Here is a 27,770-nt window from a genome sequence, read left to right as displayed (position 1 = left end):
GCTTATCCAACAGTTAAAAAGAGTTTCTACACAGGTTGAAATATGAAAGTCAGGTAAAAAGAGTTTAAGGAGGCAGAAAGCAGTCACGAAGATCAAGAGGTTGGCATAGGAAAAAGGAAAAGGAAAGCGTTCTCCATCACCAGAAGAATACAAAGAATATGAAGGTCTTCCCAATGACACCAAATTGAGATCTTCTGAAGAAAAACATTGTGTCAAAAATGCAACATTCCATCTTCCATAAAAAAAAGTAAAGAGACTTTAGGAGCATTAGCAATGCTTAGAAAGTCTGTCATCATCTTTAGCTAGAATAGATCAGTTAGAGAGTCCTCTTCAAGATGTATAAATAAAGAAACCTCATTTAAATCTTCTATAGTAATGGGTAAAAATGCTATTTTCCTAGAGTGCATGTTATAAAATGTATGAATGTAGGGAGAGATCTAAATTTTAGTTTACTACTAGTATGCACAGTCACAAAAGTTTGGAAACTGATGCCCTAGACAGTGAGAAACAATTGAAGTTTTTTTTGAGCAAGAAAGTGATATATGATCAGAGGAAAGTTTTAGGAAGATTAGGAAAATTCTTAAAATGGAGAAAACCACTTGGAGTTATCCTAACAATTAGGAATACCTAATCTTTTTTCTCATATGTGAATTTTCAATAGCATTAACAGGCATCTTTATTTTATTCCTGACTTCAATGAGAATGCTGCTGTTGTGTCAAGGACAAAATTACTAATAAATGTAGAATAAGCGTTCTTTATTCAATTGTGAAAGTATACTCTCTTACTATTTTTCAAGAGAACAAACAAGAAAAGGTGGAAATAAATAAAAAAATCGAAGAAATAATCCAAGAAAAACAAGAAATTTTTTTAAAAAGTGTATTGTGTATTAATTAAAAGGACTGACTACATGCCAGGTGAATAAGTTACTTTAAAAAAACTTTTTAACTTACATAACCATGTCCTAGCAATTCTTTAAATTACAGAGAAATACATTCCTATAGTCTCCATGTGGGAAAAATAAAAAAGATTAAAGAAATCAGTGAAGTCTCTGACATCTCAGCAATTCTAAACACCAGTACAACATCTTATAAGAACTGAAGAGGAAAATATTTTGACATAAAAATGTTTTTCCATCCAAAACACCTTTCATGTGTAAAGCATGGAAGGCAGCAGCTCAGATCTTAGTCAAATTCATGTCCTCTCACCCTGCGTAAAGGCCAAGTCCTAAGCAAAACATAGTACTCCACCTTATAGTAACTGGACATATATCCGGAGATACATGATCTAAACTCTGTCAATCAAAATCTGCCCTTGGAATTTTATTGACCAAAGTTGAAAGAAAGAAAAAGAAACTCTTGCCTCTTCAGTCATGAAACTAAAATGATACATACTTGGAGTTGCAGGTACCAATGCTCCCACCAAATGGAAAGAAGCATTCTCTCTAGATACAGATAGCTATGTATATATGTTACATATGTGTGTGTTATGTATATGTTACAGACACAGAGAGATACAATAAAACCAAGTAGAGAGAAACACAGATGAGAAAAAAGAAAAAGACAGCATCTTGACAATGGCTGGATCTCTGGTTCCAATTCCTACTTTACTAAGATGTGCCTGCCCTGAAATCTCTTCCTTCTATTCTAGAGTTTTAACAATATTTTTCTCAACAAACTTCTTTAATTTTTCCTTCTGTTTGTTTTTTCCTAAGTTAAACGGAACTCTTTCAGTGGTAAACTTCCTCATAGAGATTTGCTACCAGATTTAGGGTATTACAAATGGCAGACCCTAAAATTGGAATTGCCTACGCCAAAATCAGGTGATGTGCATCTTTTTATATAAGATGACTGACTTACTTTATCCTATCTTCGCACTTCTCAACTCTACTTCCAAATAATATCAAGATAATCTTGGTTGAAAGTCATACCTTGCTATAAAATTGTTATTATTTGTTCCACTGTTGATTTTCTTTTATATTTGCATTTAGTTTTATAATAGCAGTCTTTGTTATGCAGCAAAGTTGCAGATTTCATGTGTCCCTTTGGTGTCTTGAGAATTAAAGAATGCTCCCACCAAAGCTGCTGTTTTAGGAGCTTTGTCACTGATGACTGTGCAGCTAGAGAGACGAGCATTAGTTCAAGGTAGCTGGATGTGAAATCAGAAAGGAACAGCAAAGCAGAGATACAGCTTTATTAAGAGACCCTCTTTCTGCCTGTGGCCACTGACCCAAGATCACAGGATGCCAGAGCATCATGCACCCTGAAGAACTGCAAAAGTTGCCTGCTCCACACTTTAGTGCAAAGAAGAGAACAATATATGAAGCCCCTAAGAGGTAGGCTGAAGGCAAAGAAATGGGGGAAACTTGATTTCTCAGACATCTTTCAAAAACTTCCTGCCTTAGGCTCTGTAAATACGGCAATAATCCCCAACCCACCCCCTTTGTAAAATGCAACCAACTGGGGATCAGTGAGAGAGCAGAGGTCAGATTTGCTCTGTCCACCAGGCCAGTTTATTACTTCATGCTGCAGAGGTCTATCACTAAGGAAGAGAAACCACAGAGGAGGGGTCCAAATTCGAAGATCACGATTTGAAAAAAAAAATTTAGTGTTTGTTACTAGCTAACATAAAATTTAGGAACAAAAAAGCTGTTAAGTTTTATGTGTTTTAACAGAAAATCCAAATCAGACAACCAAAAGTTTGCTTTTTTTCTACTTCCCATATTTCCTACATGTAAAATCAGTTTAAAAAATAGTTTTACTCTTTTTATGTAAGACGACTGATTTATTTTGCTTTTAGTTACCTACCTCTCACCTACTTCCAAATAATGTCATTATAATCTAGGCTAAAAAGCCATATTCTTGCAATAAAATTGTTCTTACAGTATATTTCATTTCTAATTTTTATATTTGATTTTGTTTTATAATGGTACTTATAACAATTATTTAGTAAATCTGCACTTATTGGTTTCGGTGCTGACTGCACAGATTTTAATTGTTTAATTTTTTTATTGAGATATAACTTACATAAAGTACACAAATACTGTGTCCAGCCCCTTAGAATGGTACTTGTGTAAACATATGTGTTACCATCACCTAGATCAAGATTCAGAATATTTTCAGCAACCCACTGGGCTCCCCTCCCCCATGCTTCCTCCCAGGTTGTACCCCCAGCCCTGCATGGCAACTACTATTCTGACCTTTTGTCATGAGAGATTAGTTGGTCTATTTTTGAAATTTACGTAAATGCAACCATATAATATATATTCTTTTTTCCCTGGATTCTTTCACTTAATGTCTAAAAGATTCATTCATATCGTGCGCAGTCTTAGCCACTTTAACTGCCATGCAATATTCTATTGCATGAGTATGCTACAATTTATTTATCCATTCAGCCATTGATAGATATTCAAGTTATTAGAAGTTTCTGACTATTGTGAACATTCTTGGAAATGTCTATGGATAGACAGAAGCACTCATTTCCTTGGGGTATATATTCACTAGTGAATCACAGAATATGTGTGTTTGGCTTTATGAGATTCTGCCAAACAGTTTTCCCAATGCGCTTGTAGCAATTTACTCACCAGCAATGCATTAGAGTTCCATTTACTTCACTTTTTCACCAACACCTAGTATCATTAGTTTTATTAATTTCAGCCATTTTTTGGAGGTGCAGCAGTACCTCCTTGTGATCTTAATTTGTGTTTCTCGGTAAAAATGCAGAGTACCTTTTCATATGCTTATAATCCATTTGAATATCTTTTCTGGTGAAGGGCCTGCTGAAGGCTTTTGCCTGGAAGGGAAAGGTCATCCGTGCTGAAGGAACAGGGATGTCTCAAACCACCGAGGTGAGATATACGGTTTTCTCTTTATTTATTTTACTTGGGGTTCACCGACCTTCTTGACACTTGACATTTTTTAAATCAAATTTGGACTTTTGGGGGCAATTATTACTTTAAATATTTTTTTCTGTCCCAAATTCTCTCTACAGTCAGGTACAGTTACATGTACATATATAAAGGAGAAAAGTTCAAGAAGTGGAAAATTGGCCACTGCAGCTAAAGGACAGGCTATGTGACAGTCTGTGGTTAGAGATAAGGGTGGATGGAGAAGTTTGGGCCGTATTACAGAAGACTCTCTGCCTAGATCTCACTCCCATCTCCCTGTTCGAGTCCACGGTTGTTGGTTTTTTTTAATGCTGTTTATTAAGTATTTTTCTACATGTAAAGCAATATGCTAGGATATTTAGAGAATGCAAAGAATAAGGCAAGGATCTGGCTCTCCAGTACCCAGATGCAACGGTGTAGGATATGACATAGAGCAAATAAATAAACCCGTAGATAAAGCTCTACTGTGGGACTAGAGTCTTCTGCAAAAGGAATCCAATTCCTCATTAGTCCCATGAGGACAAACCAGGAACAAAGGCAGGTAAACACTTCCAAGAGTGAGAGAAGTGGAAGCAATATTAGGATATTAAAAAATCAGAGCCTGGGAACTTCCCTGGCAGACCAGCAGTTAAGACTCCATGCTTCCACTGCAGGGGGCACGGGTTCGATTTCTGGTCGGGGAACTACAGAAAACAACCTTATGGTTACCAAAGGAGAGGGAGGAGAGGAATAAATTAGGAGTTTGGGATTAAAATATACACACTACTATATACAAAATAGATAACCAACAAGAACCTACTGCATAGCACAGGGAACTACACTCAATATCTTGTAATAACCTATAAAAGAAGAGAACGTAAAAAAAAGAATATATATATGTATATAAATATAACTGAATCCCTTTGCTGTACACCTGAAACTAATACAACATTGTAAATCAACTATATTTCAATAAAAATTTTTTTTAAAAAATCAGAGCCTGCATATCTCATGCTCTATTCATCCTTTCACTGCCTCTGAATAAAACACAACTGCTAGTCAAAATCTGTGGAATTTTTAATCTGCCACAACATCTTGACCTAGCAAAGGACGGGGGTACTTCTACCTCAATCTCCAATCTGATGGAGAAACTGTTTACTTAAATCATAGACACACATCCTCTGCTAGAACTCAGTGAGAATGAAATAGTAACAAAAAAAATCTAAACTGCAGGCTCCATTCCCTGAAAAGTTTACACAGATCTTTCCCTCATGATGTAATTGTGTAGAAGTCTGCGTCATTAGAGAGTCCCAGGGCACAAGCCATTCAGATGTGACGTCTGTATTTTAGGGGAGAAGGACTTTCAGGAAAATTTACCAATTACAGCTTCGGAAAAGTAAACCTGGCAAACCCAGCCCTTCTTGGTATTAAACAGATGTCGGCTTCCCCATGGTAAATGGCCCCCATGACTCAGCCTCGAGCTGCAAGGCAGATGAGGATGCACTAAGGCTATGAGAGCATTCCCTCCATCCCAGCCAGTGCTCTACCAACTCACCACGATACACGGCTGGCCCGTTCCCCTTTGCTTGTGTCTCAGATCAAGACCTACGACCTCCCCCAGCCGACTTCTCCAGTCCTTTCCTGTTCCAGAATTATACTTGCAAAAATTCCTGCTGATTCTGTTCTCTGCACATAGCAAATACGTACTCAGTCTCTCTTCATGGTAATAGAGGCCGCAGAATCTCAAAGAGTACATTACTGAGAAGGCCGGATCCTGCAGTATGAAAAGGGTTTCCGTACTCTCCGTATCTAAGCAAGTCTCAGAGTTACAGTAGACTTCCATATCCATTCGTCTCTCCTGCACTCAGGCAGGAAGACAGGCCCCACATCTTTATCAGAGCTCTTGTTCCTGTTCTTCTCTTCACATCCTTGTCCTCCTAGTCTGGGCTGATACCTGGGTGGATACTACAGGCTCCTGTCTAGTCTGTCTCCCCACAAGCCCTCCTGCATGTATATGCCACCTTGATCTTCTCAAAATCCTGGTTTTCCCTCAATGCTTTTAGAAAGGAAGATAAGAAACATACGAAGACGTAAGAGGATTTCTTCACGAACTTGGGATAAGCAAAGATTTTAAAAACAGGAACCAAAAAGGAAAAAATTATAAATGGAAATACCTTAAAACTGAGAATGTATGTTGCATCAAAAGCAGCATTAAGAAGGACTGGTGGTCCAGTGGTTAAGACTCCACACTCCCAATGCAGGAGGCCCGGGTTCCATCCCTGGTCAAAAAGCTAGATCCCACATTCTGCAACTAAAGGAGCCTGCACACGGGCAACGAAAATGCTGTATACTGCAACTAAGACCTGGAGCAGCCAAATAAATAAATATTAAAAAAAAAAAAAGAAAAGAAAAGCAGCACTGAGAGAGTTGAAAAGGCAAGTCACAGAGTGGCTTATCTACACAACACGCATATCTGGCAGAAGACTCATAATCAGAATATATAAAGAATTCCTCAGCATTATGCTCAATGAAATAAGCCAGACACGGGAAGGAAAAACTGCATGATCTCACTTATATGTGGAATCTAAAAAAGTCAAATACATGGAAGCAAAGAGTAGCATAGTGGTTACTGGGACAGGGAGGCGGGGAAATGGGGAGATTCTGGTCAGGGGGTACAAAGTTTCAGTTACACAGGATGAATAAATCTAATATACAGCATGATGACTGTAGTTACTAATATTGTATTGAACACCGGAAATTTGCTAAGAGAGTAGATTTCAGGGGCCCTCAACATACACTCACACACAAACTAGTAATTACACGAGAAGGAATTTTTTTTAATTTATTTATTTTGTTTTTGGCTGCGTTGGGTCTCTGTTGCTGCGCAGGTTTTCTCTAGTTGCAGTGAGTGGGGGCTACTCTTCATTGCAGTACGTGGGCTTCTCATTGCAGTGGGTTCTCTTGTTGCAGATCACAGACTCTAGGTGCACAGGAGCAGTTGTGGCTCACAGGTTCTAGAATGCAGGCTCAGTAGCTGTGGCGCACGGGCTTAGTTGCTCTGCGGCACGTGGGATCTTCCCAGACCAGGGCTCGAACCCGTGTCCCCTGCATTGGCAGGCGGATTCTTAACCACTGCGCCACCCAGGAAGCCCAGAAGGTATGTTAATTAGAGTGACTTTAGCAATCATTTCATTATGTATATGTGTATCAAAGCACGTTGTATACCTTCAATATATATAATTTTAATAAACAAATATCCCCAAGTGATAACAATGTGGAGCCAAAGTTGAGAATCACTGCATTAATGGGTCACAATGTGAAGCTTGAAAATCACTACTCTTACCTGCTGAAATTCTAATGAAGTCTGTAGGTTACTTCATAGTATTGTGCCCATGTTAATTTTTTGTTTCATTTACTGTATTATGGTTATGTGATATTAATATTACAGGAAGCTAGGTGAACATTATATGGGAATTCGATACTATTTTTGCAAACTTTCTGTAAGTTCAAAATTATTCCAAAATAAAAACGTTAAAAGAATTCCTCAAAGAAATAATTTAGATGTTCAATAGGAAATGGACAAAAATTTAAATAGGCATTTCTTAAAAGAGGACATCCAAATGGCCAGTAGATCCATGAAAACATACTTAACTTCATACGTCACCAGGAAAATAAACATTAAAACCACAATGAATTGCTATTGCACACCCCCCAAGAAAGGTTAAATAAAGAAGACAGAAAACGCCAAGTGATGGTGCAGAAGTGAAGCGACTGGAACTCGAAAACCTACTTACTGATGGGGATGTAAGTTAGTGCAACTATCTGGGAAAACTGTTTGCCATATCAGTTCGAGCTGCATATACACATACCCTATGACCCGGAAATTCTACCCCTAGGTATACACTAACAGAAATGGGCATATATTCAATAAAAGACATACTCAAGAACATTCATTCATTTGGCATCTTTTGTAATAGCCAAAGCCTAAAAATAACCCAAATATCCACCCAGAATACAATGGATAAATACACTGTTGTGTAATCAATCATACTATGAAATACTCAGCAGCAAGTATGAATGAAATATAACCACATGAGACAACATGGATGAGTCTCTGAAAAATGACATTGAATGAAAGAAGCCAGGCACAAAAAAGATGCATTCTGCAAAATTCAATTTACATGGAGTACAAAAACAGAACTAAACTATAATGCATGGTTTCCCTTATGGGGCTATTGACTGGTCAGGGCCAGGAGGGCGTCCTGGTGATGTTCTGTTTCTTATTCTGGGCACTAGTTGCATGATGCAAAGTCATTAGACTCTATACTTTGAATTTTTGTCTTTTTATATATAGATCATACTTTAGGAAAAAGTTTAAACAAAACGAAGTACATGGTTTTCTCCTATCATTCAATAATTTGCATTGACTTTCTGTGACCTACCAAACCAAGGCTCACTTTCTTACCCACACACGGCACAGGCCCTCCTTAGCATCTTTACTCGTGCAGTTTCCTCTTATTGAAATAGCCTTCATCCTCCACATGGCTGGTCTGGTAAAGCATATCTCTTTTACACAGAGTGACTATATGCACCAATTTACACAGTGCAGTCCTGGATGAAATTTTTGCCCTGGAGTAATTATTAAAAAATATCAGGGGCTTCCCTGGTGGCGCAGTGGTTAAGAATCTGCCTGCCAATGCAAGGGACACGGGTTCGAGCCCTGGTCCGGGAAGATCCCACATGCCGCGGAACAACTAAGCCTGTGCACCACAACTACTGAAGCCCACGCGCCTAGACACCGTGCTCCGCAACAAGAGAAGCCACCGCAATGAGAAGCCCGCACACCGCATCGAAGAGTAGCCCCCGCTTGCCGCAACTAGAGAAAGCCCGCGCACAGCAACGAAGACCCAACACAGCCATAAATAAATAAATAAATTTCTTTTTTTTAAAAATTATCTAGGATCCTTCTAGATATTTAGGATATTTCTATTTTTTACAGTTGTCTTTACCATACTTAATTCAAGAACAAATTTCTAGTGACTATTTTCCCAAGTCTTTCCAAAGCATTCAACTTAGTTTTCATAGAAACATTTCATATAACATATAATTACATTATATCTATAGAATAACAAGTAAAATTGGCAGAAACAGATCTGGTAACAAACACCACTGGTTCTTGGGTACTCAGCTGATGGAAAACTGAGCTGGCTGCACTACGTTAGATTTGCATTGATATAACTAACGCAGTGTGTATTACAGGGAAGGGGAGCCTTAGTCTGTTTAGTAAGTTAATTGGAGGTTGGATAAGAGAATATTTATATATATTTATATATATATGTATATACATATATATGTACATGTATATGGGGGGTGGAGAGGGAGAAGGAGACAGAGAGAGAGAAAACTACCAAACCTATCAGGTATAAAATTAAAGATACTATTAACAATGGGGAGAAAAGGCAATTTCTGCCGGTTTGGCTTACAGTGAGACTCTTGGCCTCCTTCACACTGAACATGAATTTAATCAAGAGATGGAAAAGGCTTCAGGTTAAACTAGTTCTCTTGTGGAACCTAAGTCAGCATTTATCTTCAGAGGCATTATTCTTCCTTACAAAGCCAGATTCTCGGTCCAAAACCAGCAAGGAGAGCCCATCACTAGGACATGGAGCATCCTGGTGGCAACCAGAGTTCTCCTCTTGCCCGCCACCCTCCAGGAGTTCAATGTTGGCACAAGCACAGAAATCTGCCACTGGTTCATCAGCCAGACCCCTGATGGAGGTGTAGGGGGAAAGGAAGGAAACCTAACAGGATTAGAAAAGCAATAAAGTAGACTGAAGCCAAAGATGACACAGGTTTCTGGGGAGGTAAAGGGAATGTACTGCAAGAAAGGACATTCTTAATTCACATTGTCTTGGGAAGATCCACCCAGCTTGACGCTAAAATCCTTGGCAAGAGCTACACATGAAATTTAGAGAAGCCCCTTCCATTAAATTGCCTCTCCACATAATACATTTAGAGGGAAAAAGAAATCCCAGAGATGTAATTTTTTACCATCTAACTGTCCAATTATCCAGCAGAGGAGAGAGTTGCCCCATTTTTTTTTTTTTTTTTTTTTTGAATATGGCAATACCCCTTGTGTCCTAGTCAAGCCCATTAGGAACAAACTGACCCAAAATGTCTCAAAGAGGAAAATTAGATCAAAGTGATCTTCCATCCTAACTGCCTTTCAATAATGTTATGGGATTAAAAGTCTTACAAAGAATGGAATTCAATTAACTGGTTCCTCTTACTATTTTCCTAAAGCAACACTGACTGAATGATTTCATAAGCCCTAGGACAGAGGCACATCACTTAACCCTGGTTGGAAGGAGAATTCTTTATATACAATTATTTTATTGTGGTCAAGTCCTTTATAATCACTTTTAGCTGTTCCGGAAAGTCTCAGAACCCGGTCAACATACTTGCCCATCACGAATGGAGGGAGTGTGGAAGCAACAAAGGCAGGTGTGTGGTCCAAAGAGGATGGAAGGGGCAAAAGTAATGTGATAGGGAGGTCTCTTTCCTCAAACCTGTTTCTATCAGAATTCACAAAATTCCACCACCTCCACCCCAAGCCCCCAACACACAGACCCAGGTGAGCAGTAGCTCAGCTGCCTCACTGCCAGGACCAACCCATCTGCTGAGGACTCTCATGACATCCTTTGGTAAAGGCTTCATCTCCACTCACAAAACATTCCTGTTCTGTGTCTCATTACCTTGGGGCTAAGGGCTGTGAATTCCAAACTTATTTCATATTATGATAGTTTCTAAACTTTAAAAAAAAACCCAGCTAAACCCTTTCTCCAAATACATACATAAAAAGATAAAGGAGGTCTCCTCTGGTTGAAGCAGGAGAGAGGCACAAAGTTCCCACGAGCCGCACTTTCCTTGCGCCCCTCCTCCGAGCAGCTTTTTGGGACACCGTACAGGGGCACCTGGCTTCTTAGAACACAATATGAACACAACTGACCACAAACCACCTGGCAGGTGTGCTAATGGGAGGGCATGATAGGGCCTCCTTCCTATAGCTCCCAGAGCATAAACTCCGCCCTCAATGGCCTTCTGGGGACAATTAGGGTCAACAGCTCAGAAACTATTTGAAAATGTACAAAAATCCTACACCTCTTCCCTCTAGGAACAATATTTCTGTTCAAGGCACTGCTCTGGGTGTCAGAGGAGGGGAGAACCAAATTCTAGAACATTCAAGTTACAAACGAATATGACATAGGGCAAAGATGTGTGGTCCTCAGAGCCAGAATAAATAAATACACCCATAATCATCTGGATGGGAGCATCTTGTTGGATATTCTGGGTTGTTTTTTTTTTTTTTTTTTTAAAAGCAGTGATGACAAGTCTCAAAGTGCACAGGAAAAGCTCTCCAGCCTTTGCAAAGATAAAGGTAGGTGAAAGTAATACGGCTTCAGTGGGTGAAGGCAGGTGAAACTATCAGCAGAACTCAACAGTCCAGAGGCCACTTCCTGCTCTGACCCTTCCTCCCTAACTCATTCACACTAAGGGCTTGGGAATTAAAGTGTCAGCCTTGTCAGGAGGATTTGAAAGTTAAAGGAGGAACAGGAAGAATAGCCAATGATTTCCACAAAGAAATGAAGGCCAACACCCACTGCCCAGCCAAACCCAGAAGTGCTGGACATAGGACGTGTGTGAAAGCTGTGAGTGATACTGTATGTACCCAAATTGTGCCCATTTTCTCACCTCCAGGCTCATCAGAATATATCCTTCTTAGAAATGTAAGCGTAAAAATGATAAAAATGTATTCTTCATATAATTCTAATTTTCAGTGAGAAGAGTTATGTGATTGCACAGTATGCTTGTTTGACAGTTTTCCCAGTGGGAGTGTTGGCAGAGTGTATGCCTGCGTGTATGGAGCAGGTAGGTAGGCTACTGGGGAAAAATGTCACCTCACCCTCAGAAAAAGAGCTGAAGAACCTTTGACATCCAACCTGTGGGGTCAGTGTTGGCTGAGAACGGTGGTTTGCGCCTTGAGCCACGCAGTGACCTGCTACCCGAGATGGCCCCATGGCTACAACAGCAGACTCCCACAAAGGCCACAATCCCCCAAAGACTTTGTGTCCTAACTTTGTAGCTGGAGAGTGCATTAGACTGGAGCTAAAGGAAAGCATTAACTCAGTTCTCAAAAGGAAAAACTTCCAAAAACTAATTCTCTAGAGAGTCTGAAGTCTTACTAGTTTTAATAGTTTTATAGATTTTTTTTTAAAGGGTAAGGAAATTCATTTTGGCTACCAGAAGCTCTAGGTGCCAAGGTGAATTCTCTCTGTACAGTAATTTTACTCCCTCCTCCTTTACTCTCTCCATCCCCGCCCTCCACATAGGTCCCACTTAAAGAAGGTAACTGATCTCCTTAGACGATGCTCTGGGGCTTGCAAAAAGATGAGGATTGACTTACGAAAAGCATGATGACGACCATCTCTTTATGGGCTTGCTTTGTGGGGTGGCCTTTTTTTCCTTGTGTATTTGGCCTGCAGTTAAAGTAAACAACTACAAGTCTCCTGCAATGTGCAAGCTTTGGTTTTTGTTGTTCAAATTTCATGGTTTCCCATTGTGATTAATTAAAGGCAAGCAGGTTATTTTCCTCCTCATCCATCCTTTTTTGAAAAAATTAGTAGTTTGTTGAAAAAATGGAGCAAAAACTAATTTGCACCATTAATTATTTACAAAAAACTAGATTAACAACACTTTTAGGTAGATAGGAAGAAATTTACACACTGAAATACATATACACTCACCACAAACCTCTTCATACATTTAGATACCTTACACACTAATTCTTAACTACTCCAAACATTGATTAATTTATTTCAACTTCTTCCCAAGTTTACACAGGAACTACAAATGGGGGACTTCCCGGGTGGCGCAGTGTTAAGAATCCGCCTGCCGGGGGCTTCTCTGGTGGCGCAGTGGTTGCGAATCTGCCTGCCAATGCAGGGGACACGGGTTCGAGCCCTGGTCTGGGAAGATCCCACATGCCGCGGAGCAACTGGGCCCGTGAGCCACAACTACTGAGCCTGCGCATCTGGAGCCTGTGCTCTGCAACAAGAGAGGCCGCAATAGTGAGAGGCCCGTGCACCGCAATGAAGAGTGGCCCCCGCTCGCCGCAACTAGAGAAAGCCCTCACACAGAAACGAAGACCCAACACAGCTAAAAATAAATAAATAAATAAATAAATTTATAAAATTAAAAAAAAAAAAAAAAAAGAATCCGCCTGCCAATGCAGGGGACACAGGTTTGAGCCCTGCTCCAGGAAGATCCCACATGCCGCGTTGCAACTAAGCCCATGAGCCACAACTACTTAGCCTGCGCTCTAGAGCCCACAAGTCACAACTACTGAGCCTGCGTGCCACAACTACTGAAGTCCGCATGCCTAGAGCCCGTGCTCCGCAACAAGAGAAGCCACCGCAATAAGAGGTCCACACACCGCAACGAAGAGTAGCCCCCCCTCGCTGCAACTAGAGAAAGCCGGTGAGCAGCAACGAAGACCCAACGCAGCCAAAAAATAATTTAAAAATTTAAAATTAAAGTAATTACAAATGGACTTCTTAATTTGAATTTGGACCTCCTCAATGGTCTATTTCTGGAGTTTTTGACAATTTCAGCAGGTATAGAAACCATGGCAATACTTCTTCTCTTATAGATTTTTTTTCCTAAAAGAAGTCATCGGATAGCTAGAGGCTGTCTGGCTCTCCGGCTCTCTTCTCTCTCTCTCTCTGCCTGCCATGTCCATATATACTATCTAGGCTTCTACCTTGTTTCTTTGAAAGAAGAAATTGCTTTTCATCATCATTTATTGCATAAAGAGAGAGACCATAGACCCATCGTGTGCATCTGTATCAACAGGATGACACAAGTCCATCTTCTGTAATCAAAAAAGCTTAATTCCCCTTTACAACAAACAGGGACTCATCTCCTCCCACCTAACAGGTAACTGATGACGGATCTAAAGGCAATGGCAAGCCTCTTTAACGCAAGACAGGAAAAAAAAAAATCTTCCTTCTTTTAAAGATATATTATCCATTTGGAGTTTCAAATCCTAGTTCATGCAACCACTTAAAATACATTTAAACAGAACATGACAGAATTTTAGACCTCAACGTGAAACAATTTCACCCCAAGTACGTCAGCTTGAGGTCAAGGTCATCTGGGCATCTGTCTGAAGCCTTCCTATAGTTTCCTGGAATTGACATGTTGGACAGTGTAGCAACACTGGTGTCTGTTGACTATCGATAGCATTACCTCATCTAAAAACATCCAGCCTTGAAAGATCTGCCTCAATTAACCCTTTCAAAGCCCCTCCCTTGGAGCGCTGCCAAAGTGACCTACAGTCATTGGGTTTGCTTAACTGACTGGGCATAGGTTATCTTAATTGCTGATAAAACGTGTGATACCAAGCAGGCTTTCCTTTCCTTTCTTTGGGACTCAGTTTGTTTGTTTGATTTTCCTATTTGTAAATTACAGACATTGAACAAAAGACCTAGAAGGTCTCTTCTAATGAGACCAGAATCCAAGGTTTGAATCCTGACTCTGCCATTTGCCACCTGAGTGGCCTGGGCAAGTTACCTGAGCCATCAGAGGTCAGTTAACTCATCTGTAACATTCTCATCCAAGGTGGTTGTGAACACTGAGGGAGACTTACATAACACGCTAGGTGCTGTGCCAATTCTTTGTTACTACCGCTGAGAGCTGGAGACTAATTTCCCTCCCCTTGAACATGGTCTAGTCATAGAGACTTGCCTGAAAAACAGACCTCTGCAGCCAGGTCATAAGAAGTTTCTTAGCTTCAACCCAGGCCTCATGGAACAGTAGCTTTGGGAGCCCTGAGCTACCATTTAAGAGGTTAAACTACCTTGAGACCACCATGCAAGAGAGGCCCTGTGGAACGACCCTTAGAGAACATAGAGAGAAAGGGCTTCCTGCTCAGCCTGAGCTGTTTCAGCGCCTTGCTATTCATGTCAGCCCAGCGGAGGCCTCCAGACGTCTGTGTGGAGCAGAGAAGAGGCCCAGGTAACCTCACCCAGCTGCCCAAGTTGCAGAGCCATAAGCAAAATAATGATCGTCACTGTTTTCGGTCACCAAGTTTTGGGGTGGTTTGTTACACAGCGAGGGAACACAAGAGCACACACGTAAGTAAAAAAATAAAAAAGAAAATTAATTAAATTTAAAAATTAAAATAAAAATTTGAAATTTTTTAAATTAAAAAATAATTTTTTAAAACATAAAAAAAGAGAAGCCAGCACTTACCCAAGACAGCGCTAAGCCATATGAATGAAGCCTTCCTGATGTTCTCATCTGTATCCCATTTGGAATAGTGCCCTTAGGGTCTTTTTTTGTTTGTTTTGTTTTTTTTTGTTTGTTTTTTTTTTAATGTTTGTTTACTCTTTTTTTTTTTTTTTAAAGGGAACGCTATTTATTTATTTATTTATTTTGGCTGTGTTGGGTCTTCGTTTCTGTGCAAGGGCTTTCTCTAGTTGCGGCGAGCGGGGGCCACTCTTCATCGCGGTGCGCGGGCCTCTCACTGTCGCGGCCTCTCTTGCTGCGGAGCACAGGCTCCAGACACACAGGCTCAGTAGTTGTGGCTCACGGGCCTAGTTGCTCCGCGGCATGTGGGATCTTCCCAGACCAGGGCTCGAACCCGTGTCCCCTGCATTGGCAGGCAGATTCTCAACCACTGTGCCACCAGGGAAGCCCCCTTAGGGTCTTTAGATAGAACTTTGAAAGTCCCCTCTAGAGTTGTGGAGATATACACAAACCCACTAGAGAAAACCTCAAGGAGAATCTGGCAAGGTTGTTAAGATATTAGGAAATGCCTAAGGAGAACACTCACCTTCATGGGATTTGCCTGAAGATGGGATGAAGCATTTGGGCAGTAAAGTGGACCTCAAATTTCCATGAAAGAGAGTCAATGACTTCTGCAACATACATATTATTTGTTGCCAAATCACTAGTAGCCTGATGCACACAAATTCCATTTAGCTGACTTAATAAAACACAGATACGCTGACAGCATCATTGATCTTGGAGCTGTAGGCAGAGGAGTACAGCACAGTCATGTGGCCTGGCTAGGAGTATTTACCCCTCCCAGAAGCTCAGATGGGACACCAGGTACTCTACATGGATATACTCTTTGTGATTTTCTTTCACTTTCTTTTATTTTTTCCGAGGAGCTCAATGGAAGTACACTCTGAGGAACGATGAAGGGAGAACTTTCAAAAGAACTGATGCCATCTTTCTTCAAAATGATATTTACCAAAGGAAATCACAGTGAGAGGCTATTTTCTCTGGTAAAAAGGATGTCTTCCATTCATTTTTGTTTCTCAGGCTGAGCTCAGGATTCGAAAACATGAATTCACAGGCAAACTCAGGCTCCCAGAATTTCACACTGGCAAGTCAACAAACCAGTCTTAAAAAGCTAGCAGAAAAAAAATGAAACTCACACTCTTCTCTCCTTCCATTCAGAATATGATGTTTTCAGTCAGACTATGACTGATTTTTAAAATAATAATTAGGTTAAGTAGTTTCAAACTAGCTTTTCTAGAATGTTTGAGCTGGAAGGAATCTTAAAGGTCACTTTTTTAAGAATGAGAACCTTTCTTTAAAGAAACTCTGGGCAAGAACTGCCCCCCCCCTATGTAAAATAGGAGACATGCAGCCCACCCTGTCTTTTTACAAATTAGGAAACTAAGTCCTAGAGAAGTATCATGTGAGCCCAAGGTTCACAGAGCTAAGGGCATGGCATTACCAGAACTAGAACTCAGGACTTCTCAATCCTACGTTAGGTGCCACAGACTCCCTCTGGTAAGTTTTAAACTGGCCACTTAACCTGCTGACTGACCCTGAACAAGTGAATCATGTGATGGCAGTATATAACCTACAGAGCCAAGGCAACTGGCCGCCGTGGTCTTGAAGCAGGTACCCACATGTGCAGTAGCCCAGGCATCCCCAACCAATCAGCATCACTCAAAAACAGTGCTCTCCTAATATAAGGCAGAAACTGACACCTTTTAGCTTTAAAAGACCCACTTCAATCTTTTTTCCAAAATCTAGACTCTGTATTAGACAGGGTCCCTTGCTTGATAATACCACTTTTCCTACTAAATATTCCATCTATGGCCTTTTACTATTTCACTTCTCTTTAATACTACCCTGTATAATACCACCCACATTCATATGGATATGAAACTACAGGCTGGTTGAACTGAAGCAAGCACTAAAAAGATACTCAGTGGATTCCATCAGAATAGATGACTATGCTCAAAATACACACCTTTACATATCCTCACCACCATCTCAAATTTTCTTCATCAAGGTATAGCTGATTTACAGTATTATATTAGTTTCAGATGTACAACAAAGTGATTCAATATTTGTATAGATTATACTCCATTTAAAGTTATAAAATATTGGCTATATTCCATGTGCTATACAATATATCAATGTACCTTATTTTATACATAGTAATTTGTACCTCTTAATCCCCTACCCCTATCTTGCCCCTCCCCTCCTTCCCTCTCCCCACTAGTAACCACTAGTCTGTTCTCTATACCTGCGAGTCTGTTTGTTATACTGTTTGTTTCATTTTTTAGAACTCACATATAAGTGATAAGATACACTATTTTTCTTTCTCTGTCTGACTTATTTTAGTAAGCATAATACCCTCAGGTCCATCCATGTTGTTGCAAATGGCAAAATTTCTTTTTATGGCTGAGTAATATTCCATAGACTGTGTGTATCACATCTTCTTTATCCATTCATTTGTTGATGGACACTTAGGTTGCTTTCGTATCTTGTCTATTGTAAATAATGCTGCTATGAACACTGGGGTACATGTATCTCTTTGAATTAGTGTTTTCATTTTCTTTAGATATATACCCAGGAATGGAATTGCTGATCATATGGTAGTTCTATTTTTAGCTTTTCTGAGGAACCTCCATACTGTTTTCCATAGTGGCTGCAGTAATTTACATTTCCACCAACAGTGTACCGGTGTTCCCTTTTGTCCACATCCTTGCCAACATTTGTTATTTGGGGTCTTTTTGACAACAGCCATTCTGACAGGTGTAAGGTGACATTCCATTGTGGTTTTGATCTGAATTTCTCTGATGATTAGCAATGTTGAGCATTGTTTCATGTACCTGTTGGTCATCTGAATGTCTTCTTTGGAAAAATGTCTATTCAGGTCTTCTGCCCATTTTTTAATCAGGTTGTTTGGGGGTTTTTGATATTGAGTTGTATGAGATGTTTATATATGTTGGATATTAACCCCTTATTGTTCATATCAATTGCAAATATTTTCTCCCATTCAGTAGATTGTGTTTTCATTTTATCAATGGTTTCCTTTGTGGTGCAAAAGCTTTTAAATTTAATTAGGTCCCATTTGTTTATTTTTCCTTTGCCTGAGGAGACAGATAAAATTTATGAAGACAGATAGCTATAGCTGTAGAATATATATATATATATATACACACACACACACACACACACACACACACACACACACATACATAATATAGAGAGAGAGAGAGAGAGGGAGAGGGAGAGGGAGAGGGAGAGGGAGAGGGAGAGGGAGAGAGGGAGAGAGAGAACTACAATTTATGCCAGAGAGTGTTCTGCCTATCTTTTCTCCTAGGATTTTTATGGTTTCTGGTCTTACATTTAGGTCTTTAATTTTTTAGTTTATTTTTGTATATGGTGTGAGAAAATATTTTTATTTCATTATTTTACATGTGGCTGTCCAGTTTTACCAGCACCATTTACTTAAGAGACTGTTTTTCCCTCAGTGTATATTCTTGCCTCCTCTGTCATAGATTAACTGACTATACTGGGTTTATTTCTGGGCTCTCTATTCTGTTCCATTGATCTATGTGTCTGTTTTTGTACCAGTATCATACTGTCTTGATTACTGTAGCTTTGTAGTATAGTCTGAAGTCAGGGAGGGTGATACCTCCAGCTTTGTTCTTTTTTCTCAAGACTGCTGTGACTCTTCAGGGTCTTTTATAGTTCCATATAAAAAGTTAAATTATTTAGAAAACTGCCTCTAATTTCACTTCAGATTTTCCATACAGATTTACGACTAATATAGTCTTAGTCATAGTAAGTATTCAGAAGTGAAGACTCAGAGAGTTCTTGAGTTAGAGTCTAAAGAGATTAAAACAAAAATAAAACAGATGGATCCACAGCATCTGAACCTCATCTTCCTCATTCTCCATGGGTTTGGTTCATGTCTTTCTGCTGCCAGTTGGCCAGACCATTAAGCCTCACCAGTACAAACATTTGAGTAATTCTGGAGTTTTCAGCTAAATTTCTCCATGCAAGCCAAACATCCACACACAATATCCCAGACATGACTTCAGAAAATATTTCTCCATTTCCAATTTGTGAAACAGTACTAATGCCAATTATACTAACTTCCACCCACCACTTAAATGACTGGGTGGTATTATAGAAGATATATCAAATAAGCAACATATTTAGCAATTTAAGGTTTGCTTGGGGACCATACCATGGAAAGAAGTGTAAAGGCTAATATATTTGGGTGCAAATAATTTTTATAAATAGGAAATTTTTAAAAGTTGGTGGCCACAAAGAAGCTGGAACTCAGGTTTAACTGAACAGAATGAGCCACGGTCTTGACTTTACAATGTCACTATTCAGTAAAACAACGTGATTAAGCAGGTAGGCTCTGATATTGGACCATTTGAGTTCAAGTTCCGGCTCCACCCCTGACTACTTATGTGGCCCTGGACAAATTAAACTTCTCTGTACCTCACAGGGTGGAGATGAGGATTAAAATGAGTTAATAAGTGTCTGGCTCAGAGTGAGGTCAAAATAACTGTTAGCTATTAGCTATTTTCCTTCTAGGTTTGTTGTATCATAGGGTGGTCATAAGAATTAAATGGCAGTGTTGTGTTAATCATAATACATGACACAAAGAGTATTCAACAAATATTATTATTATTAAATCATAGAAATTTAGAACTGAAAGGAATTTTAAAGATGAACCAGACCAAAACTCTCATTTTAAATATGAGGAAACTAAAGTTCAGAGAAAGGAAACAAATTGCCCATAGACACTCAACCAGTTCATCACAGAACTAGAACTCCTTCATTCATTGTATGTTCAACAAATATTATTGATATAAACTTTCAGATATAATGTCAGATATAGGTTTCCAGTTTCAGGTACAGGATACAGTGGGGAAAAAAATGGACAAAGTTTGTGGGATTTGAATCTTGGTCTTAGTCTAGTGCACTTTCCACTATAATGCTTACAGTATGGAGTTAAACTAGATCAATGATAGACCAGACAATCTAAAAATTCCTTGAACTAGCTTTATCTTCTTGGATAAACAGCTTCAGCTCTTTGTGCCTTGATTTCTTCAAAGGTAAAATGAGAGGGTTTTTTTAAGAGTCATCCCAGATACATTATATAATTGTTCTTTCAATGCCTTGGTCTCTTAATTGCTTATCTAATTCTTGATCCATTAGAGCATACCAAAGATCTCCATCTCCAAGAGAGAATGAATTAACACCTATTGATAATCTACTGGATACAGTCAAACCAAGTTTCTGTTTCTACAGTTAGACAAGTTCAGATGGTAAGAAAATATAATAATCCCTCCTGTTTCTGAAACAAACACTACTATTTCCCATGTTGTGAGATGTTTCCCTAATTGTAAAACACTTGGTTCATTTAGTAAAGCTGTTCCATGGAGAGGTCTGCAAATCCAGTTAATTAATTGGAATGAGGCTGACGACAATACAAGTCTTGCAGTTTTCAAGGGAAACAGGAAACACAAAACACCCTAACTTTTCAGACACTCCTGTTTCGAGACTACCTGGCATTTCATCTGAGAAGAAGGCAGTAACACTTTCAGACAGGTCTGGAATCTTAAAAACCAATGTATGTATTAAATATTTAGCCTCTCATAGAAACTCACGATAAAATTTTAAGAGTTCTCTTTCACTTGTGATTTTTTGGATTTAACTTTAAACCAAAGAAAAACAACTTCACAATAATTTTCAAGCTCCTGTGGCTAATGAGATGCATTGTTTAATTTAGGTATGAGTATCATCTGCAGTAGCCAGTTTTCAAAGGTAGCATTCAAAAGATCCCCACTGGTATTCATATCCTTGTATAGTCCCATCCCTTTGAAATGTGGGCTAGACCTAGTGACTTGGTTATAATTAATACAGCAAAAGTGATAGAATGTCGCTTTCATGATCAGGTTACAAAGACTGGTTTCCGACTTGTTAGATTCTATCAACTTCTCAGTCCTCATCCTTTGAGGAAGCAAGCCGCCAGGTTGGAGAGACCCACGTGGCAAGAGAGAGAGTTGCCTCTAGACAAGATCCAGTGAGGAACTGAGGCCCTCAGTGCAGCAGCCCAGGAGGAACTCTGTTAAGAGCCACATAAGCTCGGAACTTCCAATTGAGACTTGAGATGACTGCAGCCCAGCCAATGCTTTGATTGCAGCCTGTGAGAGATCCTGGAGTAGAGGACCAACTGAGAAGTGTCTGGATTCTTAACCCAGAAACACTGTAAGATTCTCAATGTGTGTTGTTTTAAGCCACTAGTTTGGGGATTTTTTTATAAAGCAATAGATATCTAATACATTATTCCAGACACACACACACACACACACACACACACACACACACACACCCCTCAAAAAAAAAAAAAAAAATCAATCCTAGTCATCTACAAGTACCGAGACTCTTCATATACAGGCTGGACACTGACTATTTCTCATGCCAAACCAGACCAAGGCAGTAAGTATATTGATAGTTTTATATCTTTCTTTCCCAATAGATTTGTCTAAAACTGATTTCTCTATAAGCCTGGCCTCCCATATCCAGAGTGAGCCTCAGACTTTAGCTTTTCTGGGCTCTTCCCTTACCCCCAGACCTATTTTGTGTAACTCCTAAGACAAGAATTCTTTACTCCTTATTTGGCCACCAAAATAGCTGAAGACTTCTATTAAACACTGACCACATGACTATTAATTAATCTTTACCTGTCCTTTCTGTCAGGGAGCTGGAACTGGCCTCTCTACATCTGGCCACTATGTGAAGACTTGCTCCAATCCTGTATCTACCTGTAATCAGAAAGTTGCCACCTATCTAATATAGAGGATAGAAAAAGAGAATCCAAAAAAATGTGTTTTCCTTTTAATCCACGGAGGGGATTCTACGATCATGCTGACCTTCCAAAAGACCACCAAACAAAGCTAAGTTTATCAGAACTACTGCAGTAAGATAGACCAAAAGCATCTCAACTGGAGTAATCAGGGGGATGTATTTATAAAGTTTAAGGGCCTGGGTTGCATGATTTTTAGGGCAGGTCTTAGAATGCATGAAACTTGAGCAAAGTTTAGGACACTGGAGCCTTAGAGTGGTGGGCACAGCAAGTCAAGAGTCTTAAAGTGAGCCTTGATAAGCAACCTCATTTGTTTTGATTGGGGTTGTTTTTTTTTTAAGGTGAAATTCACATAACATAAAATTAACCATTTTAAAGTGAACAATTCAGTGGCAACTAGCACAGTCATACTGTTGTGCAATCACCACCTCTAATTCCAAACCAAAACAGAAAAACCCAAACCCACAGCACTTGTGTCCCATTCCCTTCCCCCTCCCCCTAACAGGGGTTTCAGACTTTATGGATTTACCTCTTCTGGGTATTTCATCTAAATGGATTCAAACAATAGATGACCTCTGGTGACTGGTACAATCTGTGAGTTTTGATAAACTATTTCAGTTGGTCTACAGCTATCCTCTAAGGGCAAGTATTACTTGGAGTAATTTTTTTCCTGGTCCACTATTGCTTGGCACATAGATGTGAAAGTATGCTTGACCACAGAATTATTTAGCACAGAGACAGGAAAGTATGTTGGTTTTACATCTAAATACCCCATTTTGGTCATTGTTCATGGTTATGGACATGATCAATCCAGATCTGCATGGGTGTCTGATGGAGTTTCTGACGGTAGTTATCCCAACCCATCAGGTTTTCTTTTTCTTTTTGTTCTAGAATATCATTCTTGGATCCTTTGACTGGTGCACAGTACCATTTAAGACTCTGGAGATGATAACATTTGACCACTGAAACCAAGACAAATACTAAGAGAACGAATATGATGAGAGTTTATAGTCCATTTTCCAAGATTGCTCAAATTAAATCAAGAAAAAAGTTTCCACCCCCAATCCAAAGAGACTAAAGAACCAGATATAGGAGTATGAACTAATTTACCTAATGACATGATATCTTTGATCCCTAGGTCTTGTTAGAGAGGTCTATAGAGACATAAGTAAAACATCTTATAGGACACATTTTACCTCTAGGGGGCTAGTGTTATACAAGCTCTGTGGTCACAGTAATTTTGTCTGACTCTCGTGTTCTTTGCCAAACCACAACATGTAAGATCCTCCCACTTTGCGGAATTCTTGTAAAAACATGAAATGAAAGGGCTTAAAGACAAAAAAAAAGGCAGTCCAGAGTCCCCCCTTCGGTTGTTAAAGTCTTTGAACTCTAAATGAGACCTCTTTTTTCTCCTTCTTGAATTAAATTATCTAAAGATCTCTTTTTCTGAGAAGAAAAATTCATGGCCCAAGATAAATCCTGGATGATACCTCAGACTATCCTACATGCAAGCATCAGGTTAGCAAGGTAACAGATCTGTGCCCAATTTGTCGGTAGTCATCAACAGACTTTTACACTGAAAATTCAATAGCAGATATTAGGGGCCACCCAATGATCTGTTTTCAGGGAAAGAAAATACTCCAGTGGGGTTATCAAATAATACGAGCAAGTGTTGGACCACTCAGCAAGAGCGATACTGCACCAGGAGACGTAATTTGCGATGTAGCGGTCATCAGGTATGGCTAAATCAAAATAACCTGGGGTTTATCTTGAGTAATGAGCTTTTCTTGTAAAGTCTGAAAAACAATGGAAGTGTCCAAAAATAAAAGCATTGTTCCCTAAAGCATTCCTAAGCTCTATTTTTTCAAAAACATTTGATTACAAAAGCAAACTCGTACAAGCTATTGACAAATACTAGAGAGTTCTATAGAGATACAAGTAAAAAATCTTCTTATAGGACACATTTTGCCTCTAGGGGGCCAGTACGAAAGATCCTAATTTTTTCTATTACTCTTCCTTTTACAAAGTGAAAGAGGCAATCTTTGTGCTACCCAATGGCATACCAGGAAGCCCAAAGATAGATTCTGTTTAACAGGTATCTTAACAGTTTAATTCTTCTGATTTGGAGATTTCACCTTGGAAAGCTAAAATCAAGAAGGGTTGTCAAAGGAAACATAATAGGAATATAAATCATCATATCCAAAGGCAAAAAACAGTTACAGGCTGTCTTGTGAGTTTATTTTTCAACTCATAAGAAAAACTAACAATGATTATTAGAAATTTAACTTGTCAACACCAAGGGGAAATCTGGATCAAAATGATTCAAAATATGCCAGAAATTTAGACGTTTAGCAGAGTATTGGGGAAATGAAAAGGAACCTCTGTTATCTGGACACAATACTCGGTCATTTTTTAAAAAGAAAGCCCAAATACATCCTAATTTTACATACTTATATTTCTCAAAAATTATGATACCTAATATTATCTCAACAATTTATATTAATCATTCCCTTACTAAAGTAAGCAGCTTTTGTTTTTCCAGATGTAAGAGAAAACTAGAATACAGGAACCAAAAACAGTCCAGCTAATTTTTTCCACACACATTTTAGATCACTTTGGCAATTTTTAAGGTAGAAAAATAAGCATATACATTATACCACTTAAAGATATTTTCATATCTTGTTAAGGTACAGTCACTTACATATAAAATAAAGGTCAATTAAAACTATATTTAATAACTAATATTTACATCTTTTTCTTTCTTAAGAATTGCCCACAAATCCAAAGCTTATGGATTAATTAACTTAATATTAATTAACTTAATGCTAGCCTAAAGTTGACTAAAGATATGGAAATTACAATTTAAGCTAATACATTATGACCATACATATGATTTGCAGCATTACAAGAGTTCACAGGATCAACATTTTTAAAAAGACATGTATTATTACAAGTTCATACAATTAAACATGATTCTATATTTTTGCAATTTTAAATAATTTGTAGCAACAATGATAACTTTCTGAGTTCACAGAATTTATGTAGGAACTTTTAAAGTCTTAGAAAATCCTAAATTATGATAAACTAAATCCAAATCTTGTCTTAAAATATTGTGCTAGCATTACATTTACATGTTGCTAAAATCAGGGAGAAGAAATAGAGTTGTTTTTAAGCTAAAGTTAAATCTCTCTAGTTTGACTACGAGGCATCCGTTTATCAGGAATATCACATAAGTTATTTTTAATATCAAGTGATCTCTGTATTCATGTATCAAAAAAATGAAACTGTGGGACTTCCCTGGTGGCGCAGTGGTTAAGAATCCTCCTGCCAATGAAGGGGACACAGGTTCGAGCCCTGGTCAGGGAAGATCCCACATGCCGCAGAGCAACTAAGCCCATGTACCACAACTAATGAAGCCCGCGCGCCTAGAGCCCACACTCCGCAACAAAAGAAGCCACCGCAATGAGAAGCCCACGCACTGCAACGAAGACCCAGCGCAGCCAAAAATAAATAAATTTAAAATTAAAAAAATATATAACTGTAAGGTGCCTCAGGAGAGAAAAGGTCTGTTTCCCTCAGCTCATAACCCTGTATTGAGTGTGTGTGCAATTCACAGAACTGTCTGCACAGTGTTTCTCTCCTGTTCTTCTCCACCAGCAAGACTTACCATAAATAAGCTTAAAAGTACACCTCTCTCTCAATCTCTCCAACGCACACATGCATGCACATATACCTACGTCCCTCATCAGTGATTTAGATTCTGACTGTGCAAACAGACCCTCTCAAACAGCCCTGATTCTTCTTTCAAGGAGCCCCACATTATGTAGGAATCAGGCAATGATGGCTCACTCTGTCTGAAGATGCCATTCCAGAAATGGCCCTGACACCTTGACTGTTCCCTCAGAAACCAATGTCATCTTGAGCTGAGTTCTAACCTGATGACAGAGCCACTGCTTCTACAAGCTTCAGTTTCACTTAAGTCAAACGATCTATTTTTTCCTTTGCCAAAAATGTCCTAACTCTTGTCTTCTCACCAGCCCTCACATCTACCCCTGAAAAGATCAGAAGACTTCTTTTTTAGATACCAGAAACCTAACCTTCCTACTCTTTACATTTCACAACAGCCAAGATTGGCCCCTAGCTGCCCCACTGATGAACAATTGAAGGAAACATGAGCTGAGTGCCTGCTAATACTCGTCAAACATTTACGAAATAACTACCACGTACTCATCATTATCCTCTTAATACATATTGTCACATAGAGCATCTACATAATTTAGTTGCATAATAACTTCAGAGTAAGCATTGTTATTTCCATTTTTATAGTTAGGAAAAATGAAGCTCAGAAACCAAATCAGAATGCCACTAAGCGTGTAGAGTCCAAATCTGGTTGAAGCCATGTCTGTCATGACGGCAGATGCCTCTTCCCAGATGCTTTTATGTTTTCCTGAAAATAAAAACCTTGAGCTTGCCAACCTGCATCCCGCTGTGCCAGCCATCCTCCCTGCAGAGAACCAAGGGGTTAAGCTGCCACTATGTGTGTGTCCCACACGTGGCACTGCCCCTCAAAGATATGTTTTCTGTAAGTTCTTCTAGAACTTGAAAAAATGCAAATATTCCTGACAGTGCCACAGTGAAACATGTTAAAGTGTAAATCAGGAGTCAGCAAACTAGGGGCCCACTGCCTGTTTTTACATGGCCCAGGAGCTAAGGGTGGTTTTTACATTTCTATATGGCTGGAAAAAATTTTTAAGTAGTAGTATTTTGTGACAGTTGAACATTATGTGAAATCCAAATTTCAAGGTTCATAAATAAGTTTTTATCAGAACATCTGCACTCATTCATTGCGGTGTTGTCTAGAGCATATGCTTTTGCACTACAAGCCGCAGAGTTGAGCAGGTGCATCAGAGGTCCTACAGCCTGCAGAGTCTAAAACACTATCTGGCTCTTTACAGGAAAAAAAAAAAAGTTGGCTGATTCCTCGTGTAAATGATTTGTCATAGAGCCATTTTAGGAGCAAGAGTTTTCGTTCTGTTTGAGAGGACTAAGGAAGGAGGAAGGGAAGAGTACAAGGATTAGTGGATATTTAAAACCAAGAGAAGTGGTGTCATGGTGAGGGGAAAACAAAGTTCAGCAAGAAAAAGATTTATCAGCCTCGTAATGTGGCTGAAGTCCGCTGTAGGCCTGGGAAATAAAATGTCAACTCTCCACTTTAATCAATCAGTTCTAATACAAATAAAAGCAATGGGGCTTCCCTGGTGGCGCAGTGATTGAGAGTCTGCCTGCTAATGCGGGGACACGGGTTCGAGCCCTGGTCTGGGAGGATCCCACATGCCGCGGAGCAACTAGGCCCGTGAGCCACAACTACTGAGCCTGCGCGTCTGGAGCCTGTGCTCCGCAACAAGAGAGGCTGCGACAGTGAGAGGCCCGCGCACCACGATGAAGAGTGGCCCCCGCTTGCCACAACTAGAGAAAGCCCTCGCACAGAAACGAAGACCCAACACAGCCAAAAATAAATAAATAAATAAGTTTTAAAAAAAGCAATGATAATAATGAACACAATAAGAGCTGGTATAATAAATAGCACTTGATACGGGCTAGGCACTGTGCAAAGGGTTGTGCATGCTTCATCACAGAGTAACCCTTACCATGATCCTATGTGATACTACTACTGTTACTCCACTTTTCAGGTGAAATTA

The sequence above is a fragment of the Balaenoptera musculus genome, chromosome 8 (assembly GCF_009873245.2).
Source record: "Balaenoptera musculus isolate JJ_BM4_2016_0621 chromosome 8, mBalMus1.pri.v3, whole genome shotgun sequence".
In the NCBI taxonomy this organism is placed as follows: domain Eukaryota; kingdom Metazoa; phylum Chordata; class Mammalia; order Artiodactyla; family Balaenopteridae; genus Balaenoptera; species Balaenoptera musculus.
This window is presented reverse-complemented; position numbering follows the sequence as displayed.